This window comes from Girardinichthys multiradiatus, chromosome 20 (genome assembly GCF_021462225.1).
Source record: "Girardinichthys multiradiatus isolate DD_20200921_A chromosome 20, DD_fGirMul_XY1, whole genome shotgun sequence".
NCBI classification, from domain to species: Eukaryota; Metazoa; Chordata; class Actinopteri; order Cyprinodontiformes; family Goodeidae; genus Girardinichthys; species Girardinichthys multiradiatus.
Genome location: NC_061812.1, coordinates 14,684,914 through 14,709,921, shown reverse-complemented (window position 1 = coordinate 14,709,921; position 25,008 = coordinate 14,684,914). Strand labels below are relative to the sequence as shown.

Sequence of the window (25,008 nt, the reverse complement as noted above, 5' to 3'; positions counted from 1 at the left end):
TCAGCACACTGAACCAAAATTTTTTTTAAATGAGAAAAATGTCAAATGCATGCTCAACTTTTTAAATGCCCACCTGCCTAGAAAAACAATAAATCATCATTATTACCTCGCAAAAATATGTATTACTGCACCATGCACAAACCCAGGCGCAAATTTAATGATACTTTGTAGTACAAAAAGCCAAGCTTTAATTACAAAATTTCATTATCACAGAGATTTTGCCCTTAGCTTAAATCACAAATTTCAAACAATATAGTGACAAACTTGGAGATATAAGATTTGCCCATTTCTAGGCTATTCAGGCCCAAATGCTGGAGTGAGACTTTCTTAAATGGCTTACATCTTTTGTAACTGTCAGGGTCTGAACTGCTGATCATGTCAGTAATCAGTTTCCTCACTAGGTTCACTGAGGATGTGAGCTGAACCTGATAGATCAGACCTTAGTGACCCAGCTTAACTTAGAGTCAGAGCAGCTGCCCACTCCACGCATGGTCTTGGCTCTGGACGGACAGGCATTGAACAGCATCACCCACTGCACCAGACCTTTAGAATTGATGTTATCAGGGAACCATAGAGAGCTCATCTCCCTGTTTTTCCGGTTTCGCAGAGCGATTTGGTTCAGGGTTTCCCCTGGTTACGGGACCACAACCCCCACTTAAACTTGGTTGAACTCAGGGAAGACGCCTGGTCCGACCGTTACCTGTCGACCTGTTTAAGGTCAGCTGTTACCCTCAGATCTCATCCTGGGAAGACCGAAGCGATCGAACTAGCAGATTTAGCCAGGGTTCCCCCCAAATACCATGACCTTCTACAGGTTTTTAGTAAGCCCCGTGCATTATCATTGCCCAGCCACCGCCCCTACGACTGTGCTATCGAGCTTCTGCCCGGGGCTCCATTACCCACTAGCCGCTTATTTAAGATCTCTCAGCCCGAACGTCTAGTTATGGAAAAATACTTAGCTGACTCCTTAGCTGCTGGCATCATCTGCCTCTCGTCTTCTCTCCTAGGAGCAGGATTCTTCTTTGTGGGTAAAAAGGACGGTAGTCTCCGGCCATGTACTAAAGAGGACTAAATGCCATTAAATTAAAAACAAATATCCATTACCCTTACTCTCTTCAGCCTTTGAACCGGTACAGGACATCACCATTTTCATCAAATTAGATCTCAGAAACGCCTATCATTTAGTACGTATCCGCCAGGGAGTTGAATGGAAGACCGCCTTCAAGACGCCTGTGGGACACTTCGAGTACTTGGTCATGCCTTTCGGCTTATGCAATGCTCCAGCGGTTTTCCAGGCCCTGGGGAATGATGTTTTGAGAGACTATTTAAACATCTTTGTTTTTGTTTATTTAGATGACATTTTAATTTACTCCAGGAACCTGACCGATCATCGCCGACATGTCTGCCTGGTTCTTCAACGCCTCCTGGAGAACCAACTATTCGTGAAGGCTGAGAAGTGTGAATTCCACAGGTCATCCATCAGCTTCTTGGGCCTTATTCTCAAGGGTGGACAGGTTGGCGTTGATCCGGAGAAGATAAGGGCTGTTTTGGACTGGCCTCAACCCGATTCCAGAAAACAACTTCAGCGGTTTCTGGGATTCTCGAACTTCTACAGATGATTCATACAGAACTACAGCCAGGTGGCCAGACCTCTAACCACTCTAACCTCGTCTAAGGTGCCATATGTCTGGACCACTGAAGCTGACACAGCCTTCTCCAGACTCAAGAGTCAATTCTCCCAGGCCCGCATGCTCATCCAGCCGGACCCCAGCAAGCAGTTCATCTTGGAGGTGGATGCTTCGGACACAGAAGCAGGGGCTGTTCTCTCCCAGGGCTCGGACCTGGACACTCCACCCCTGTGCCTTTTCCTCCCGTCGCCTGTCTCCGGCTGACCAGAACTACGACGTGGGCGACAGGGAGTTACTGGCCATCAAGCTGGCGCTGGAGGAATGGCGTCACTGGCTGGAGGGGGCCAAACATCCCGTACTGGTATGGACAGACCACAAAAACTTATCTTACATTCAGTCTGCCAAACGCCTTAATCCACGTCAGTCACGTTGGTCGTTGTTTTTCTCTTGTTTTAATTTATCCATTTCTTTCAGGTCCGGAACTAAGAACACCAAGCCTGACGCCCTCTCATGTCAGTTTGGCCATGACGATTCAGAGAAAAAAACGGTTCCTATTTTACCTCCCTCCTGTACTATAGGTGCATTAACCTGGGAGATAGAGGAGATCGTGCGGCGAGCCCTGCCTAATGACCCAGGGCCCAGTAATGGACCAGCGGGCCGCCTCTACGTTCCTGTTGCCGTACGACCTCGTCTGATTGGATGGCACCACTCAGCCAGATTTGCTACCCATCCCGGGGCCAGCCGAACTATAGTCTCGATCTCCAGGAGGTACCGGTGGCCCACCTTGCACCGAGATGTGAGGGACTACATTGCTGCTTGTGTGCCCTGCGCCAGGAATAAGAGCTCAAACCGGCCTCCAGCTGGTCTCTTACAGCCACTCAGTGCACCTTCACGACCCTGGTTCCACATCGCCATAGACTTTGTGACAGGTCTACCGTGTTCCGGTGGCATGACCAACATCCTCACAGTTATTGATTGCTTCTCAAAGGCCTGTCACCTCATCCCACTAAAGAAACTGCCTTCTGCTCTTCAGACGGCAAAACTGCATGGCATCCCTCAAGAAATCTTGTCTGACCGAGGCCCCCAGTTCACCACCAGGGTTTGGAAGGAGTTCTGTGCCGGCCTTGGGGCTAAAGTATCGCTGACCTCCGGTTATCATCCTCAGTCTAATGGTCAGGTGGAGCGTTTGAACCAGGAACTGGAGTCGACCATAAGGTGCGTCACGTCATCAAACCCCACCGAGTGGAGCACCGTCCTATCCTGGGTGGAGTATTCCCACAACTCTCACATCTTGGCTGCTATGGGCTGTACCCCTTTTGAGGCATCCCTGGGGTACCAGCCACCCTTGCTTCCAGCCCACAATGAAGAAGCTACTGTGCCTTCAGTCCAGCACCACATCCACAGATGCAAACGTATGTGGTCCTCCACCACCAGGGCACTCCAGAGATTTGCCGCTGTCAATAAGCACTATGCTGACCGGCAACGTACGCTGGCCCCCACTTACCGCCCGGGTCAGAAGGTTTGGCTCTCCACACGTCCACACGTGATGTCCCACTCAGGTCCATGTCTAAGAAACTTTCTCCCAGATTTATAGGTCCTTACGTCATCCAGTCTGTTATCAGTCCTTCCACTGTTCGTCTCCGCCTTCCATCCAGTCTCCGTATTCACCCTGTTTTTCATGTTTCTCTCATTAAGCCTGTCCATGCCAGTAAGCTCTGCCCTCCGGCTGAGCCCCCTCCACCAGCCCGGGACGTCCAAGGCCACCCCGCGTATTCGGTCCGTCCGATCCTGGCCTCTCGTCGACGGGGCCATGGGGGGCAGTACCTCGTCGACTGGGAGGGGTAAGGTCCGGAGGAGCGCTTTTGGGTGCCCGGTTCTTTTATATTGGATCCCACCCTCATCCGGGACTTCCTTTCCTCCCAGCGTGCTCAGCATGGGCCGCCAGGTGGCGGCCGTTGAGGGGGAGGTAGTGTCAGGGTCTGAACTACTGATCATGTCAGTAATCAGTTTCCTCACTAGGTGTCGCAGGAGTCCTGGAATCTGGAGGGTGACAGGTGCAGCCTATCTGGTCATCAGCCACTGTGCTATAAGAAGGAGGATTGCCAGCACTTCAGCGGCTGACTGTTTTGCCCCCTGTGGTATTACACCCAGCTCTCCTCGAATCTTGTGTCTTCAAGTGTTTGTCAAAGCTAAGCTCCTTAGTAACTCTACTCCTTCCACACAGGTCTTGCTCTATGCATTGTTACCTTGGTTTCAAAGAATCTTTGGAAAGTCCCACGGACTGTGAACCTCACCGGACATCTTACCTTGGCTGGCAGCCTGACCGGATCAGAGTACCATTTCAGTTGCGAACCTTGTCCACCCTTCTCGAATGATTACCTCCCTGGCTCTAGTCGGCACCTCACTCTGGATCAGCACTCAGTCCCGACGCGTTCTCTCCCTGGCAGATACCGACGCCCCATCAGTAAGCATATCTGCAAACTGCGTTTTATTTCCATTATCTATTACGTACCCTTGTTCCTCCCCATCACAGTTCAGCCTGGCTTCCTTGTCACCGGACCCTCGTTCCAGTCTTTAAATAAAATAACTAAAACATTCTTGGTTTCTGAGTGTTCTTTGCATGTGGGTCAAGTCGGCAATCAGAACTATGACAGTAATATATTATAAATGTAAAACTTGGAAGCGGAAATGATTGTGGCTTTGCCTATTAAATGCAAAATAATCAAATGATTCTATAGATTATTAACCATGTAATTTTTGGCTTTAAACATAATTTAAAATGTGTTGATTTTAGTGACAGCATCACCTGCGCTTGTGTGGTACTAAATTATTGTATCTGCTGGAACCCTAGGACCTTGCAGTCACATTCCCTTGCCTCCATGGAGTTGAATTGATAAAATGTCCGCTTATTATTTGTTAGTGGAGCTAGATGGTGGCATGGTTGTCTGCAGTAAGAAGGTTCTGGGTATAAATCCCACTCGGGCCCTTTCTGCGTGGAGTTACGTTATTCTCCCTGTTCATGAGATATCTCTGAGAAATGCATGATATGTTAACCGGTTACGCTACATTGCCCTTGGATCTGAGTGCAAGCATACATAGTCGTTTGTCCTCAAGTCTCAGTGTTGCCTTGTTGCACTGTAATCTTTGCTGGTTGTACCAGCAAAGATAAGTTGGTGTAAAGAAGGGATGAAAGGATTTATTAGTATTTCAAATATCTGTGCATCTTTATATTTTGAAAGAGTCTGAAAATATCATAAGGGAATAGATAGCTATGGATGAAAGACACCTCAAAGGCTGATGGGTGCAGCTTCCAGGAGATTATGCACACTATATTTGCTATTGAATTAAACCATCTCTGACAGTGATTTGGAAACTAGATTTTATTGGAAACCTGATTGGTCTTCTCTTTTTACTGCAACATAGTAAGTTACAGTGCTTGAACAAAGTACAAAAAGTACCACCGTGCGTCAGAACAAAAATTTGCAAGTGATTATAATACTTTGGACCCCTATCTACAGGGAACAAGTAATCATACATCAACCGTGTGATATTTGTTTCTCATAATGTGCATGATTTATTTATTTATTTTTTCTTTTGCAGGTTTGTATTGGAAACCCATCTGTTTTCGTCTGATGATGTAGTATCTGGGGAAAGCAGCCGGTGTTTTGGAGACTCTATCACTGCCAGCACATATCCAGATAATGAATGAAGGACAACCAATCCAAGACTTCCTGTTTCATGTGCATATACTTGTATGAATACTGAAAATTATATATAAAAATGTTAAATTATCAATAATGACAATGATCATGAGATTAAAAAATTATGGTAGCTTTTAATGAGGAGGAAGTTCCACAAAAAATGTTCCCCAATACATAATCAGTTTTGGCAAAAATCTGAGACTGACAGCATTTTTAGCCAAGTGCTGCACAATATTTTGGGCTTAAAGATGTGGACATTTTCAATGTAGCACATGGCCTTGTTGGTTAAGAACTTTGTAATAAGCTCAAAGCCTTATTAAATCTATACTTTTATGATACTTTTACTAAAATCTGCCAGTTGTCCAGTTGTATCTGTTTGCCAATTCTGCAGATTTAGACGCTGCAGAATTTCTGCAAAATATTTTTTTTTCAGTTTGGCGAGACCCTAATCTGGTCAGGATATCAAACAGACCCTTTATTTAACCTGTATTTTTTTTGCTTATGCCTCAATGATTTGGTGCATGCATCAGAAAGTTGCATAAATGTGATTTTACCATCATGGCCCCTCATGTAGACGCATGCATTTATAGGGATGAAGGTCCCTCAAGTTAAGACCTAAAGTAATTCTTATGTGGATTGCTGAAAGCTGGAACAAAGATAAACAAAATGGATAGATCAAAAAAAAAAAAAAAAAGATATGTCTAAACATAACCTAAATCAGTTTTAGGTAAACTGTCTTACTTGTTCTACTTTATCAAAGGCGGTTAGATTTTTTTTATAAAGGTGATTAGTACAGAACCATGGAGTTGTGGGGGCATTATTGCCTCACAGCAAGAAGGTCTCCAATTCATTCTCAGTCTTTAGTTTACATCCTCTCACTGTTTGCAAATTCACTAAAAAAACTTTCATGGTTGCAACTACTGATGCAAAGCTAACTGCAGAAGTAATGGCGAGTCAGTGCATTTGTTTTATGTGAGTATTTTTGTGTTGATCATATGTTAAGCTATATTTATGCAAGATTTAGCACTCCTCTTACCTCTTACCTGGTGATATCGCATTCATGAACAAGACAATGAGAGTGTGATAAATGATTGTGGGAAAACAAATGCACTCAAAAAATAACTTGCTTGATATACTGCATGCATGGAAGTGATGATCTGGATGCCTAGATGCTCATCTCTGATACCTCAAACAGATTAGTGTCTATATGGCAGGTGTGTTGATTAAAGCTGGAGCCTGAGGCTTACATCAACTTTGCTGAGAAAATTCTCCATTGCATGTAAAACTGGATCTGAAAGAATTTGATTAAAACTGCAGTAGGCAGAAAAGCTGCACTGAGGTTTGAAGATGTCTTTGCTGCACTTTCCAATCAAAAATATTTTTACCATAAGTTTATGTTTTTTTCTTTATGTTTAATCCTGACAAACGTATTTTCATTTTAAATACTTTTTATTACTTTGTCATGGCTAAAACTCTGGTGTAACCCTAAGTGAGCTTGTATAGTTTTAAAGGTTAATAAAAACTAATCACTTATAGCTGCAATGTTTAGTTGATTAAAGCAGGTATATGACTTGGGCTCTGACTTTGTGGAGCTGAGTGTTATGCGAATTGGTAACTCTTTATATTCATTGCCAGTGTGTTGTTTTAATATATTTTTATCCACCATGAAAACATCCCCGCAGGGATAAATGAAGTTTATTGGATTAAATTAAATTGAATTGAAATGGCCCTGCAATGGCCAAAGTAGACCTTCAATGATTCAAAGCTGTTCTAATTTGACACACACCACAGACAAATCTTTATTACATGAAAACTGCAATGTCTTTGTGTTTGTGTTGTGCTCTTAGGAAACAAAACTTTTAATTTTTGAAACTTGGCAACTTCTACTTAAGGAGCTTTTGTACACATAGCCTTAATCATTGTTTTTTTTTTTTTTTTTTTGCATGCTGGGCTTTAATTTGTTTAGTTTGTTGTTATTCTTATTTTTTTTAATTCTAGATGTTTATGTTTTTTCTGCAAATTACCTTCTAACCAGTGTTGCATCAAATACTAAACCTTATTGCTGGAATCTTTGTGCACCTCGTTCCTTTGCTTAATTGTACAGTATCATAGAACTAAATGTAAAGGTATTTATACACCTTAAACCTTTTCATATTTTGTCATGGTCCAACCAAAACATAAGGGACTTCTGGGATTTTGTGTGACATAACAAGCCACAGTACAGCATGATAGTGAAGTATAAAAAAAATGACACATGGTTTCAAAAATTGTTTACATTGGCTCGTTAAAGTATTCATACCCCATGAACTTTTCCAAATATTGTCACATTACAACCACAAACATAAATATATTTCATTGGAAGTTTATGTGAAAGACCAACACAACCGGTATACAATTGTGAAGTGGAAAGAAAATTATACACGATTTAAAACATTTTTTACAATTTTTATTTTTTTTATAAACTGGAAAGTGCGGTGTGCAAAAGTAATGTGTTATCTAATCTCAATACAAATATAGCTGCTCTGTGACACCCTCAGAGGTTGGTTAAGAGAATAGTGGGGAAAAAACAGTATCATGAAGTCCAAGAAACACACCAGACAGGTCAGGGATAAGGTCATGGAGATGTTTAAAGCAGGTTTAGGCTATAAAAAGATTTTCCAAGCTTTGAACATCTCACTGTTCTCACTTGAACATCTCACAATGAGCACTGTTCAATCCATCATCCGGAAATGGAAAGAGTATTGCACAACTGTAGACCTACCAAGACAAGGCCATCCATCTAAACTTACAGGCCGAACAAGCAGAGCACTGATCAGAGATGCAGCCAAGAGGTGACTCTGGATGAGCTGCAGAGATCCAGAGCTCAGGTGGAGGAGTCTGTCCACAGGACAACTATTAGTCATGCACTGCACAAATGTGGTCTTTATGGAGGAGTGGCAAGAAGAAAACCATTGTTAAAAGAAAACCATAAGAAGTATAATTTGCAGTTTGCCAGAAGCCATGTTGGGGACAAAGCAAACATGTGGAAAATAGTGCTTTGGTCAGACTAGACCAAAATTTAACTTTTTGGCCAAAATGCAAAATGCTATGTGTGGCAGAGGACAAACACTGCACATCACTCTGAACACACCATCCCCACTGTCAAATGTGGTGGTGGCAGCATCATGCTCTGGGGGTGCTTATTTTCATCAGGGACATGGATGGTGGGCAGAGTTGATGGGAAGATGCATGGAGCCAAATACAGGGCAATCTTGGAAGAAAACCTGTTGGAGTGTGCAAAAGACTTGAGACTGGGGTGGAGGTTCACCTTCCAGTAAGACAATGACCCTAAACATAAAGCCAGGACTACAATGGAATGGTTTAAAACAAAACATATTAATGTGTTAGAATGACCCAGTCAAAGTCCAGACCTAAATGCAATCGAGAATCTGTGACAAGATCTGAAAACTGCTGTTCACAAACAGTCTCCATCTGATCTGACTGAGCTTGAGCTGTTTTGCAAAGACAAATGGGCAAAATGTTTAGTCACTAGATGTGCAAAGCTGGTAGAGACATTTCCTGTAGTTGTGAAGTTTGTGGTTCAAAAGAGATAGAAAGGAAAAGTTCAAGTGGCATGAATTATCTAGCATACTCCCATAGCCTAATTTAGGTTTAATTTGTTTCCTTAGATCCTTATACAGTGTATACATTGTATTTTTGGCACCCTACAGTTATGTGTCATGCCTATTTTGCATAGATATTACCTATTTACTCAACTTCTCTGTGTCATTTTTAAAGAAAAATGGAAATCTTTGTTGTCAGTTTTGGAAATTTGCTTTCAATAATTTTTCCTCATGCTGTGGACACCCTTAGGGACCACAATGGCAAGAACAAAAGACCTACTATCATTTCTTACAGCTCTATACTTCCTAAATAAATAAATACTGTTTGGTGAATTCTGGCTGTATGAATACCCTATGCAGCCTATGATGGTGATACCGAATCAGCTTTAAAGTAGCCTTTTCATTTTTGAAAAGATAGGAACATGTCCAAGGTGCTGATATAGGATCAGTTTCAAAGCAGCACTCCTCTTAATTCTTTTGATGAAGTGAAGAATTGTCTGGAGGCGGGGGATCTGCTATGGAATCTGCTTTGAAACCAATCTTCCCTGTAGGAAAATGAATAACTTTCCCTGGTGCTGTTGATTAATTTTGAGCCAGCCCTTTTATAAGGAGAAGTTGTCTATGGTGCTGAATTTGGTGATCAGCTTTGATTTCCAGGTTGAAGTGAAGTGTTTTGCAAAAAGCTGATTCAGGATTAGCCCTTCTCTATGGAGTCAATCAGTGCCAAACAAGATCAATTCCAAGTTGCATTGTGTCTTAACTGATGTAAAGTGAATAATGTCACATCTAAACATACAAAGAAGAAACACTTTGCCTCTTGGTGCAAAGGCCAACATGTATGGATCACTGTAGCATCTGGTTGTAATTTTTTTTAAATCCTCATTAGATTTTTCACAGACATTGTTTGGACACAAAAACATTTTGCATAGCTGAAAGAAAACCTTTACATAGCTGATTTCCAGATGATAGAGAATGATTTTACAACCCCAATTCCCCCATGAAGTTGGGATGTTGTGTAAAACATAAATAAAAACAGAGCACAATGATTTTCAAATTCTGTTGCACCTATATTCGACTGAATACACTACAAAGAGATTCATCGGAAACAGGTGAGTTTAATAATTAGGTTTAAAAGGAGCATCCCTGAAAGGCTCAGTCATTTACAAGCAAGGATGGGGCAAGGTTCAGCACTTTGTGAACAACTGCATGAGCAAATAATCCAACAATTTAAGTACGTTTCTCAATGTACAATTGCAAGAATGTCCGTGACCATTGATCCCTCAGGAGGCATTACATTAAAAACCGACATCATGCTGTAATGGATATCACGGCGTGGCCTCAGGAACATTTCAGATTGGGTTGACACAGTATGTTGCTACATCTACAAGTAAAAGTTAACACTTTACCATGCAAAGCGAAAGCCATATATCAACAACTGTCAAAGGTGTGGTTTTTGGAGCGGACCCAAGAGCAGATAGGCAAGCAGGAGCAGCACGGTGAGTAGAAAGGATTTAAAAAACAAAAACCAACTCCGACTTGGCATCCAGAGGATGAACAGGCGAAAACATGAGCAGGCATGGCAAGAATACACTTACATGGGCAGGCTTGGCTTCGCATGACATGACATGGCAAACAGTATACTCCAGCAAGGAATAAACAGAACTGAACCATATAAATGGAGCACAGATGAAAACAAGAAGACTGATAGGCATAGAGCAGGTGGACTGAATGAAGCTGATTATGGGCTGCCTGTGGCAGGGAGTGGTAACTAAAACATGAATGAGTAGAGCAAAGAAACGATCTCACCAAAGGGAATCTTAAAAATGTTACAGAACATAAACTAAAATGCACAATGAACAGAATACAAGAATAAGTAAGAAACTATACCTAAGGAAAAACCTAATAAAGCACCACCTATAGAATCATATTAATAATTATATGTACGAATTAAGAATAATAACAAAGAGATGTTGAAAAAGAAACCTAAATGAAGAGCAAAACCCAAACACCTAAGAATAGTGACAAAAACACCCCGAAACACCGCTGCCGGGTTGTTATCAGCACAAAGTTCAAAAGCCAACATCTGTGATGGGATAGGGGTTTCTGGGACGTTCCTGCCTATTTTAGCAAGACCACATTTTGCACGTGTTACAACAGCGAGTGCAGGTACTAGACTGGCCTGCCTACATGTCGCCCATTGAAAATGTGTGGCACATTATGAAGCACCAAATCGACAACGGAGACCCCGGACTAAAGTACTAATGCTAATTGTTAATTTAGTCCTCTTAAATCAAAATAGATTCAAATAACATTCAGTAAATTGTACAGATATATGGGTAGATTTTGGTGTTTTTTATTAGGCATTTTACTTTATTTAGAAATGATGCACCATATTGTTTTGGGGTTCAGTTCAAAACAAATTTTGCATTTAGCCAAACATATTTAAATGCACAGCAAACGTTTTGATGATTTATTATTATTTTTTGCAATTCTACCAAAATTTCACAGTCTGCTATTTGAAAGGTCAGAATTAAATTGTTATGACTTGTGGGGTCCTATTCCCCCATTCCGGGGTCCAGGCTGCACTCACCCTGACATAAATGCAGATTATACTGATTTTGGGTTGGGATTTTACAGAAAATGGCAACTTGATCATACTTTTTCTTTCTCTGCAGCTCAAATAACTGTAAAATGCATAAAAGGAGCCATAAAACAAGATAAACCAATAAACCTGAAAATCTTGTCTTGGAAATAGGTTACAAATATATTTTCTTCTTTTCAGACATGAAGTCTATAGTGTTTTGCGAAAACACAAATAACATAAGTGTGCTTGTATAATTACAGTTTTAACTATTTAAATTAGAGTATGTTTATACAAGTGGGAATCTGAATATTTTAGTGATCAGGTCCCAAAACTAACAATAGTTACCTTGTCTACAACATCTTAAAACCTAAGATAATTTCCTCTACGAAAGTCTTATTAACATTGTTGTTAACACTTGTAGACATTTTCTTTCTAATTCAAAACAATCCCCAGCCCTTTTTTTCTACCCCTCTCTTTCTTATTGACATGTATTGATCTGCTGGTGGTCACACCTTGAAGTACGATTTTTACAGATGTTTATGTTTGTAGCTGCAGGCCTACAGATCCCATTAAGGGCTTGAGCAATAGGCATGGACAGTGCTTCAACACCTTGCTGCTGAAGAAAAATTTTAAATTCAAGAGACCAAATCCTTAGTCAGCACTTCTACTTCCAGAGCTGGCAATGTAAAATGGCCTGGGATGGCAAGTACACCAAGACGTATTGTGAACACTTAGAAACAAGAAAAAATGTCATGACATTGTAAACATTTTTATTTTCTTTGGTAACCTTTTCTTATATAGCAAAACCATTTTTTTCTTTTTCAAACGTTACTGGCTTGAAAGAAGGTAATCTAGGTCCATGAAATAAAATCATTAGAGTGTAGAGATTATATAAAAAGTTAGTCATCTGAAAAGTAAACTTTAACCATCCAGTTACTGAAGAGGATTTATTTAAATATTCAATCATAACACTGAATACGTTGAAAAACACAAAAAACAAGAGATCACTTATGAAACAAGTCATTCACAAGTGATGACAGGACGGAGTAGCATATATATAGATGCATTAGGGCATTGGCTGCAGTAATGGCCACTGCTCTGGTCTGTCATGATGAAGAAAGAACTAAGCCAGAAAGCAAAGTTCTCAATTTACTGGTCTGCCTACAGGGGTTGGACAATGAAACTGAAACACCTGGTTTTAGACCACAATAATTTATTAGGATGGTGTAGGGCCTCCTTTTGCGGCCAATACAGCGTCAATTCGTCTTGGGAATGACATATACAAGTCCTGCACAGTGGTCAGAGGGATTTTAAGCCATTCTTCTTGCAGGATAGTGGCCAGGTCACTACGTGATACTGGTGGAGGAAAACGTTTCCTGACTCGCTCCTCCAAAACACCCCAAAGTGGCTCAATAATATTTAGATCTGGTGACTGTGCAGGCCATGGGAGATGTCCAACTTCACTTTCATGTTCATCAAACCAATCTTTCACCAGTCTTGCTGTGTGTATTGGTGTATTGTCATCCTGATACACCGCCTTCAGGATACAATGTTTGAACCATTGGATGCACATGGTCCTCAAGAATGGTTCGGTAGTCCTTGGCAGTGACGCGCCAATCTAGCACAAGTATTGGGCCATGGGAATGCCATTATATAACAGCCCAAACCATCACTGATCCACCCCCATGCTTCAATCTGGGCATGCAACAGTCTGGGTGGTACGCTTCTTTGGGGCTTCTCCACACCGTAACTTTCCCAGATGTGGGGAAAACAGTAAAGGTGGACTCATCAGAGAACAATACATGTTTCACATTGTCCACAGCCCAAGATTTGCGCTCCTTGAAACCAACATTTGGCATTGGCATGAGTGACCAAAGGTTTGGCTATAGCAGCCCGGCCGTGTATATTGACCCTGTGGAACTCCCGACGGACAGTTCTGGTGGAAACAGGAGAGTTGAGGTGCACATTTAATTCTGCCGTGATTTGGGCAGCCGTGGTTTTATGTTTTTTGGATACAATCCGGGTTAGCACCCGAGCATCCCTTTCAGACAGCTTCCTCTTGCGTCCACAGTTAATCCTGTTGGATGTGATTCGTCCTTCTTGGTGGTATGCTGACATTACCCTGGATACCGTGGCTCTTGATACATCACAAAGACTTGCCGTCTTGGTCACAGATGCACCAGCAAGACATGCACCAACAATTTGTCCTCTTTCGAACTCTGGTATGTCACCCATAATGTTGTGTGCATTTCAATATTTTGAGCAAAACTGTGCTCTTACCCTGCTAATTGAACCTTCACACTCTGCTCTTACTGGTGCAATGTGCAATCAATGAAGACTGGCTACCAGGCTGGTCCAATTTACCCATGAAACCTCCCACACTAAAATGACAGGTGTTTCAGTTTCATTGTCCAACCCCTGTATGTGTCAACTTTTACCTTTATGGATCATAACCAAGGGATGACATCCTGGATACAAAGATCTGAAATTAGCTCATTCTGCAGGTTAGCTGGGCTCAGTCTTAGAAAAATGGAGTGAAACGTATGGTAAAGCCTCTGCTCCTTTTACACTGAAAGGAGATAGCTGAGTTGGTTTGAGCATCTGATCAAATTGCCTCCTAGGTATTTGCCTTAAAAGGCTTCCTGGGGGTATCCCATTGATTTAGAAATACCAAAACGAGTTGGAAAGTGTTGCTGGGAGGCACAGTGTTTGAGATTCCCTCCAAGATACTGTTACTTCTGCAATGCAATCACAGATAAGCAGGAGACAAAGACATGGTTTCAAATTCTGCTATCTGAGTGGACTGCTACCTAAAAATTATGAGGTTGGAATTAAGATGAGAACATTTATTTTTAGCCCTCCCTCACTCTAAAAACACCTTAGAGTCACCTCTAAGGTTCTTCTATTTTCACCTCCTTGTGTTCAGCTTATGGCCACTAGCTTTTAAATCCTTGTTGTTACATCAGCTTCATAACCTTCCTAACCTCGCTGACTGAGCTTCAGAGACTGTGTGATGGTGTGTAATCTGTAGCAGGACTCCCGTCTCTGTCTTAGCCTCTCTCACTCTGGTTCATTCCTGTCCCCTTGTCATCCACAGCATGCCACAAACAAACACACACACACACACACACACACACACACACACACACACACACACACACACACGCATGCACGCACGCACGCACGCACCCACACACACACGCATACAAACACGTACACAAAATAATAGCTAAACCTCCTCAGCAAAGCAGGCATACTTGGCCTTACATACAGTATTGGATGTCAGAGACATAGTTCAACATTTTATCTTGGTAACTGGAAAAATATGCTTCTTTTGTTGCTTTACTCTTGATGGATCAACAACATACTTTAAAGACGTCTAAGATAGTCAACATCAATGCTGTTCTCTGAACTTTCTACAGCTGATTAAAGCAATTCTGGAGATATAAGGGATATCTTTGAATAAGGAGCAGAAACTGAAACAACTTCTCGATGCAACCAGTTACTGAACTTTTTTGCCATATAGCACAAAAACGATTATAATTCTATTCTCTGTGTGCCCTGTGTGATGAAGGGCTTACAATATAGGTTTCATTTCATTATAGCACATTTATCAAGGCTTTATCTACAAATCTACGTTTTTGGAGAATATATAAAGGAATAAACATTTATTTTTCCACCATGATGGATCAAAACAAAACGTTTTTTTTTTCTTATTATTATTATTATCATTATTTTATTGTGGTTCCGGTGATGCCCTTCTTCACCCACCCCTTGCTTTCCTTCTCTCTCGTCCACCTCATTTGTTGCTTCCTCCCATCACCACCAGGGGCTTTCTACGCCGCGTCGTACCGACAGCAGGTCTTTTTCCCTGTTTCTTTACCCTACGCTTTAGGAGAGGAGTCTCCAGATAGGCTGCACGGTGGCAGACAGGGGGCACAGAACCGCCTGTTCCTCTGATTTCCTTCTCCAAGGGAGTCGCATAGGTTGGATGCCTGGGAGGAGCGAGAAGTTAAATACCGATCACTCCCGTCCCGCTGCAGAGTATCAAGGCATAAAGCGTTTGTTTCTTCTCCACAACGCGGCAAAGGTAAGAGTTTTAGAATGCTGAAATTATATGACAAAGTTCTCAGCGCGTTGGGATGCTCTTGCAGTATACATGTGGGCTTTCACTGTGTTTTCCGGTTCTGGTTTGCGGCATTTCTGCAGGAAAAAACGGAATAAAACATGACCAATATTTTTAAAATAGAATGAGATTGCGTTTATTTTCAGTTATTTTGTGTGCTTATAAATGAACATATGCGGAAGGTTGAAAGCATTTGCATTGTAATATCTTTATTTAATGGCTGCAGAGCTACACCGGCTAACTTGTTGCCACTTGTAACTCATTTAACGTTTGGTTTGTTCTGTCTGTAATGAGCGCTGTGCATAATTCACGCGATAAATGACCTCTTGTATTAAAGCAGGAAATGCTCTCCGATTACTTGTCCTCGCTGTTCAGTGACTGTTTATGAGTTCAAGTATGAAAGACACCTTTTAATGACAACATTTTCACGGTTAGATCCAGAGACAAATGCATATGTGTTCACCTAAAATTTCAGCATCAATAACTTTTAGAAATATATGAGCTTCGTTGCCTTTTGGAATGATCGGCGTTTGCAGAATTACACACACAGTAATTTTGTATGTATATTTTCCGAGGGAAATTGTAGTGAAATAAAGACACGCGTCTCCTGCGCGGTAACGCTGGTTTCTAAACACTGCAGCCACTTGATGCGCCAACAGGATGCATTTAGGGAAGTTGGATGTGTGCCACTGTGCTCTGAGGCCGTGCAGTTAAATGAAACCTGTCTTAAAAGCAGACAGTGTTTTCGGAAGACAATGCGAAAACATGAGTCTTAATGCTATGCTGTGGATATACGTGTTTTTTTTGTGTGGTTTTTTTACACGGATTAGGGGCATTATATTTCATGTTTTTGCGTCTTTCCCTATTTTTTGTCCACATTAACAGCCACTCATTTACTCACGCGGGACTAATAGACGTTCACAAATCAAATTACCAGGAGCATTTCTTGAATCACAAAAAATGCAAATACACATTTCTAGTGTTACCAGCTTTTTATCTGCTGCTTATCTTTTTAACCTTTTACTGTGATGGGTTGCTGCTTGTTTTTTTTTTTTAAGTGACTATGGATTTGTTAAAATAATTTGGCATTTTTGTTTAGCTCCTAAAATAGTTACTGGTGAAAGACTCAAATTCTGACTGGTGTTGTAGGAAAAAAATCCAAATTGTTGTTTTTCACGTCTCATTGTCTGTTCTTCCTGCATTCTTTGAAATTGGATGATAGAGCAAATCCCTTCCATCTCAGGTTAATATTTGCTCTGTGGGAAGGAGTACATCTTTGTGCATTTCTGAAGGAAATATAATCGGCACTCCAAAGCTGCGTGAGTGTGTTTCTTAGCTTACACCGATTTTGCCACAGTGTGATTAAAATACACTTTGAGCTTGGCTGACCTTGGCCGAGGCTAGAAATGCTTAACTTTTTACTCCACAGAGGGGTCCCCGCTGTCGACTGTATCTCTGTGGATTCACAGACTGTCAGTGCATAGCTTGTCAGTGTTTGAGACCTCGCGCATGTCTCCATTTACCACTTATCCTGAGCTAATTGGTGTGTGGAAAAAGTGAGGAGAATGCCTGTTGCCTTAGCAGGTCTACACTTTTATTGAATATAAATAACGAAAAACTCTCCTGGGGGTATATTATAAACAAATGATTTACTTTTAGATATTTGACAACATTAGAGAAGAGAAAAAAAAATCATACTTTTTGTTTATGATGCTCTGAGGGCCCTCCAAATTTTACCAGTCCACATACACTATTTTGCCAAAATTATTGGGTTACAGCACCACATCAATAAATTCCAGTTTTACAATCACATCCATGACTGCAGGTGTATAAAGTTTGGTGTGGAGGTTGCAACTCTGGTTTTCTCATCAAAGTATGAACACACTCCTAAACCTTGTCGAAGATGTTTACAGAATAGTTAAAGTTGCTATTGTTGGCAACGGTGGGTTCATCAACAAACTGGACATGTGGATTAAGAATAGGATGTATGTGTAACAACAGACAGTCAAATATTTTCAGCAATTTAGTGTATTTTATATTTTGGAGAGTTGATCCAATGTAGTCCAAATTCCTTAAAACATGTGAAAGTCTATGACTCAAATACAAAACTTGTGCATCATAAAATCTCCAATCTATTTTCTTGCAAGGACTATACTATACTATACTATACTATACAACACAAGTGAATGCGATGTCCCAATTTATTTAAAATATAAGTACGAAATTGACAATTTATTTATTCATTTTTGAGTTCTCATGCTGCCCCCTAATTAAATGGACAGAGGACAGTGAGCTATATGACCCATTTTAAAAACTGCTGCTGTTTGCAAGCCACATGTCTATGCCATTATGAAATTGTTCAAGCATGTACTGGCATATTATTGTCCTATTTTTTTTCTTTGTCAAACTAACCTGTAAGTAAACTGGATATGATTAATTGGTTCTGGACTTGAGACTTTAATTTCATTACAGCTCTTTAAATATTTATCATTCACTTCTACACTGATCAACTATACTAACACAAACTAACTTGTGAAGTGTAACTTTTGTTATTGGCATTAAAACAGCCTTTCCCCCATCAGAACCTCTTGGGTCAGCCAGCACCACAGCTTTAAATGCAAATCATCTAGATTTTGTTTGTTGTGGTAATGGGGAGTCCCTGATCAAGCCTATTTTGGGTCATCTCACAGGCTCATTTCTCTATTCAAAAACTGGAAAGTTTTAGGGCAACTTCACTCTTTCTGTGTTCGTGGAGACTCACTGTTCTGTTAAAAATACTCCATCTGCAAAAACAGTAAATGGGTGGTAAATGTCAATGTTACATCCACTTGATGACTCGAGATTTCCAAGTAGAACATTGGAATGTTATAGGATAATCACTGATATTTACATGACCCTTTCAGCGGTTTGCTAGTTGGATGAATGTCAACAAAGACAATGAACAGAACCTTTGAGCTATTAGCTAATTTAGAGATTACCAAATTTCCTTAAAATGTATCTGCTTGGCATCTCACCCTCCTCATTTATTCATCTGGTGGACTAACTAGCATGTACATTACATGGGCCATGTAGCAGTAACCCAGATGGCAGACCAGGCTGATCGTGATTTATGTACCAAAAGCAAATGCATTACCGTGGCATCTGGAGTTTGTGCCAAATCTAGTCGAGTATTTTTTTCACACGTTTTAATCTTCACATCTCATAAAATCGGGAAAAAAAGCTTACATGCATAAAAACGTTTGTGTGAGCACACTGTAAAAAAGTATATCCCTTACTTTGTGTTGTTTTTTTTCTGTCCGTCTATATTTCTTTTCTTTCTCTTTGTCATACACATATACACACTCACAAGCAGCCTCCATGAGAAATCGTTTAGATGAAACAGTGCACTGTTGTGAGACATTGATTACCGTTTACCAAGCTGCCGCATAAATGTAGTGTTAAAGGAGAGATGACTTGGCTGGATTCGGGGGCAGAGAAGAAAAGAGAGAAGAAATGACACAAGATAGAAAGAGAAAGGGGTGATAGATTGCAGCAATATGGCAGTAAAGATGAAATGCGAGGGGGGCAGACCTGGGGATTTTTACGGCTAACTGCGAGGGGAGCGATTAGGCCAACTAATTGATCTAGATTTGTGGTGAAGAGACTCGTCCATTCTTGTGCTTATCATACAATCTCTCCCTCCTTGTCTGTCTCAGACACACACATATAAATACATTTTTGCAGTTACATTCCTCACAGGTCACACCTGCTGTCATGTCGGCGGTCAGAAATGGTCAGCCCCTATAGTCACTTTATTACCACCTTAGGGAAGAAACTTCATCAGACGTATTAGTGCCGGAGCTCTATGATAGAATCACCAGGTGGGAGGAGACAGAGAGCTGAGGGTGGTGGACAGGCTCCACAGTTGATTTTCCAGCCCTGTTTGTGCTTATTTCAAGGTGAGGGTTACAGGCAACACTTTCAAAGAATTCATCATTATCTTTGTTCAATAACATGCAAGGTTTTTTTCTTCTGCTTTCATTTTGGATTAAACTTTTTTTTAGACATTGTTAGATAGTGTTCTTCAAAAGAATGTGATAGACCAATACAAGAAAGCACAAAATTCTAAAGTGAAAGGAAGATGTTGCATTGGATAAAAATTTGGAAATGTGGTGTGTATATTCATCTGATGGAGTCAACACTTTGTAAAACCACTTTTTGTAGCAGTGATTGATGTAGGTCTTTTTGACTATGTCTCTACCAGACATATGGAGTTTAAATGAAAATTCTACATGGAAGACTCACCATCACCTCTATCTTTGTCTAATTACTCCTCAATGCGGCTCTGTTCCACCAATCAGCGTCAAGTCTGCATTTCTCCCCCGGCCAATCATCCTTCACGGCTCCACTTTAAAAGATCTTCATCCACGTCACCTTCTATTCTGCAGCTGAACTTTGACCCTCCTCCACCCCATCTCCACCATTTGGCTTCCAAACTCTTTTCATATCTCCTCAGGCCTCCACTCCACCACCAGGATCAGATTCTGGGGGGAAGACATCTCTAATCTTAAGATTTTCGTTCAAGCGCATGTCATTCTCAGCATTCACGTCTTCCACTGGGGTCCGAGCGCCAAAGAAATAAACATTTACTAATAAACTTTCCTAATTGCATCCCTGTGTTCTCTTTGTGAGTGTGTCCAGGTTGAATTAGAGATTGAACTTTCTACATATTCTTTGCAAAATAGCTGAAGCTATTTCTACATTTCCCACACTTTCTGTCATGACCACATCTGACGGGGAGGCAGAATTAATTTGCCGTGTAGCTTTGGAAAAACAAATAGAAAAAAAATTGGTGTTAAAAGCCATTAAACCAGACTAGGAAAGAAGAAGAGGAATATACCTTTATGTGCGAGGCAGAGTGGCTGTGACAATGTGCGAACCTGCAACTAGCTGCTGGGAGCAGTGTGTCACATATAAAACAGTTCGATGTGGACTTTTTCCCGGCGAGCAGTTAATTTATGTGCCACCGCGTACTAGTATGCGTCATAAAAAGTTACTCTGTGGACGTATGCCCGGAGTACGCACGTAGGTCAGCGGAGTCAAGTACACGCAACTATGTTTTGCCCATTATGGTTCGTGCAGAAAAACCGAGTATTCTGCGGTGACTGAATTGAACCAGAGTTTGCGCTCTGGAACCTCTGTTTGTTGGTGGCAACATGCATCACTGGTTCAAAATTATGTTCCACAATGGTGAAAAAGGTATATAACAGGTTTTCTTCCTGTACTGCCATGTGTTTAGCTCCATTCATCGTCCCATAAACCCTGGCCAGTTTCTCTTTCCCGCTTAAACAAAAGCAACCCAACAGCATGATGCTGCCACCACCATATTTCACAGTGGGCATGGTCTGTTCAGTGTTATGTACAATGTTAATTTTCTTCTAAACATATTTTTTGCATCTTTCCCAAACATTTCACTTCTAGTCTTATCTGACTACAGCACCTTCTTCCACAGTTTTGATGTATTTACTACATGCTTTCTGGCAAACTGCACACTTAAAACGTTTTTCAGCAATGTATATTTCTTCTTGCTATTTTTCCATAAAGGCCAGACTTGTGGAGTGAACAAATTGTAGTTTTCATGTGAACAGATTTTAGGATATTGTTTTATAATCAAACACTGCCTGGTGTGTATCTTGTTTTTTATGGTGCTGCTTGTTAACAAATGTTGTCATACAAAGCAGCTCTAATCACACTTGGAATTAAATTATGTACTCTATTACAGACTCTATTTTGTAATAAGATGGAAGGGGGTGGTCAAAAATTTTCAGGTTTTCATTTTCTGAAATTTGTAAAATTTTACTGCCCTTTTATAATCTGCATTGGTCTTTCACCAAACTCCCCCAAAACATATTGAGGTTTCTGGTTGTAATGTGACAAGCTGTGAAAACGTTAAAGGGATATGAATACCGTCGCACAGAACTGTATGTGCAGAAAGTGAAAAAAGATGGCTAAAATATAAAAAAGAAACTAATGCCCCAAACCTTCTCTAAAACTCTATATAGTAGTTTTTGTGTGCTGAGCCTTTCTAAAGGCTAACCAGTTCTTGTTAGATTTTTACACCCTACAAGTGCTGCAGTATAGCAATTCCCAATTTGTAAAAAATAGGAAATAAATAAGCATCAAGGAACACAACATACAGGCAGCTGGAGAGTCCATCTGTCGTTTTGACGGAGTAAAATCTGTTGACATGGGAGCATTCTCCGAAGCCATTTAAAGCCAATGGAGCACAACAAAGCGGAGATTTCAGACAAAAAAAAATACATGGTTTCAAGTATGCATACATTCCAAATAAAATTATTGCTTTTTGCAGGACAATAAGAGATTGTTAGGCAGGCCTATGGATTTGTGCTCTCATGGAAATGACTTCACTTTCTTACTACTGCATGACAGTCAGATTAAACGACCTCTATCTTGTATATTCTGATGAGAAAACCTTTTTTCACTTCAGAAACTTGCAGTATTTTAAGTCGTATAGCTAAAAAAATATCAACATGTACTCTGCACAAGTCGTAAGACGTGGTATGAACACCTTGCCTTTGATGCACTCAACATTGTTAAGAGGTGTTGGTAAAGGTGAAAGGTATTTCAAGGTCAGTTCTTTTTGGTTGGTGTTAAGATGCTTGTTCTCTTTCAGACATGATTTGTATCTGTGATGATGGGATCCAGGAGTACACAATATACACCCATACTTCCTCTGCCAGTCTATGTTTGTGCCTCCTGCAATGGAGTGCGAGGAACAATTGCTTTGTAAACAGGCAGTTTTTCACCTGGATGTCACGGTTCACAAAGACTCTTCCTCTGAGTCTGGCACAACCCCACTGGCAGAGTTGATGCAGTGGTGTATTTCTGCATCAATGTCAGATTTAGAGGGATGAATGCTGCCAAGGTAGGGAGAGTCATCCATGTTTTGAGGTTGACATATTTGATATGAATTAAGACACACTAATGAAGTGAGTCACTACACATATACACTTTTATAAACACATGCGTGAACACCTAGGCAGATACAGACATCATAGTTTTTATATATTGCTGAGATCAAACTAACAAAAGGATTAGAAGGGATGTGAAAAACAATATGTTGTTGTAATGTATTGTTTCCTTGTCTCAAATTTATGCATGCAAACCAGTGTGAGTGCAGGCGTTGGGACCATTTTAATATATAAACAGTCTACACTCAGTACTTGTTCAGTTTTTTCTTTGCTCAGCAAGTGGCTGCAATGTTAGTACATAAGAGTTTCATTCAGCTTGACAGTAAGTCATGTTTTTTTAAGCTTGTGTCTCATCTCTGAGTATCTGTTAGCAGTTTATGGTAACCATTTTTTAGATATAAAGATATTCATTGATAAGTGTCTGGGAAAGTAAATTTATGATGGGTTGTCAGTTTCAAAGACTTACAGAGCCATTCAGGTGTAACCCTAATTAGAAGGACTACAATCTAGTTCTGAAGACCTGCTAACTAGATCATAACAATTTGAATCATTAATGCTTATTTGATACATTTACTTGATTCAGTAACTTAAAATAGGAATTAATTTCAGAAAGACAAACAGCAAATTTTCCTAGCTGAAAACATATCTTGAATTTCTGAAAAGTGAAAATAACGTATTTGCATACAACTGGAATTCATACAACAGAAAAAGTGAGACATTGCTACTTTGTTGTTAAAATTGCTGTCATCTTGCCTTTTAGACTGATTAGACAGAACAGACTGTCCACTGATAAAAATTAGTAGTGATGTCTGTCTTTGTCCATGAAACAGTAATCTGGCAACTCATCAAAGCTATTTTTCCTTCTGTAGCCTGCGGTGTGTGTTTAGATGAGCTTTGGCATATCGTGACCCTCAGTAGGAGTTAGCGGTTTTTGCATCAGATAAATGAACAAAAACCAATACATGATTTGTTTAGTCTTCAAACTACCTCTCAGACCTCGTTATTCAGGAATTAAGCAGCAGTGGGCTGGCCTCAATTGCTGGAACTACACATTTTGGATACCTTTCTTTGTCCTGCTTGTTTATTTTTCACAGAATTGTTATTGCATTAGTGGTGTATGATTTATTGATAATAACAGTTGTTTTGCCAAGATGAACAAGTTAAAGAAGTTCTAAAAATGACAGCAAAAATACAGTAATTTTAAGCCACATTATCAATTAAAGTGAAAATAATTGGTCATTTATTTTTAAAAATGTCATAGCAATTGCGTTTCACTTCTTTTTGTTCTGAGTCATGGAACTGCTAAAAGCATATTTAAAAATAAATGTTTACAATGGTCACTTGTTTTTTTTTATGTGCTGTCTTAAATATTGTTGAAAAAATACACAAACAAAGCACATTTAGAAACATTTCCTAAATGAATATGTTTTAAATGTTTGTATACATTGTTGTTGCTTGCTGAAGAGTATTCATTGTAGTGTACAGCAATGCCAGTCTAAATTTAAACCTGAACATCAGTCATGAGTCTAACTATCTGCACTGAGTAACATGCAGAAAGAGGACTTTTAAGTGACTGGAAAGTAGAAAACTGAACATTGTGTCAGGCCAGTTTAAATAGAGCTGGAGAACCAAACTACATAATATGTTGTTTTGGGATTTTTATGTTGAGTTTTAAAATAAACTTAAGTTTGAAACATATTTATTGCACAAAAAGCAAGGACAAAGCTATCAGATATCAAACAAGCATTTTACTGTGATCCTTAGAGTCCTGTTAAAGTTGGGGCAGTATCTCATTCACCACCAGTCAAACTCAATATAATCAAGCTAACTAAAAGTGTGTAACTTATGTATGTTCTCATAATACAAGAAATGGATGTTACCATAATCACGTAGCAACACATAGCAGTTGAAAGTTATAACAGTGAAATCATGGATACATGTTGAACCCACACATCACTTTGATCTTTAAAATGTTTTCATAAGCAACCAAAATATCCAAAACCCAGCCTGTCTATAAAGACGTTACCGTAGATAACATGATACTGCTCTTTATGACTACGGTCCTTAAATAAATCATTCAACATCAGTTCTGCCATTTCTCTTAACAGGAGGCATCACACTGAGGGTAAAAACCTGTTTCTTGCTCATTCTTTCATTTAGAGAATGAATTGTGTAGCTGTTGAAGATGTTTTAGGATGTTTAGCAGATGCACTATCAAATATATGAGCAGCCAGGGCAATTATTTGTGACCATTGGCCCCAACTAAAGTTAAATAGTTCAGCTTAGATACAAAACCCACAAAAAAAGATTAGTTGAAATCTTTGAGTAATATTATCTATGACAGTTTTGTTATATCTAAACTGAAATAGTGTAAGGGGTGTGTGGTAAGTGGGAGC

General features: G+C 40.2%; 1 protein-coding gene across 2 annotated transcripts in view; it reads left to right on the top strand.

Annotated features, from left to right (window-relative positions):
• Positions 1–15,361: 15,361 nt before the first annotated feature.
• Positions 15,362–25,008, top strand: part of LOC124857508 (cadherin-22-like) — a 237,765-nt gene continuing 228,118 nt past the window's right edge. For both annotated transcript variants that reach the window (XM_047348787.1, XM_047348788.1), the window contains exon 1: positions 15,362–15,605. The gene's annotated coding sequence lies outside the window, so the exon portion shown is untranslated. The remainder of the gene's footprint in view (positions 15,606–25,008) is intronic.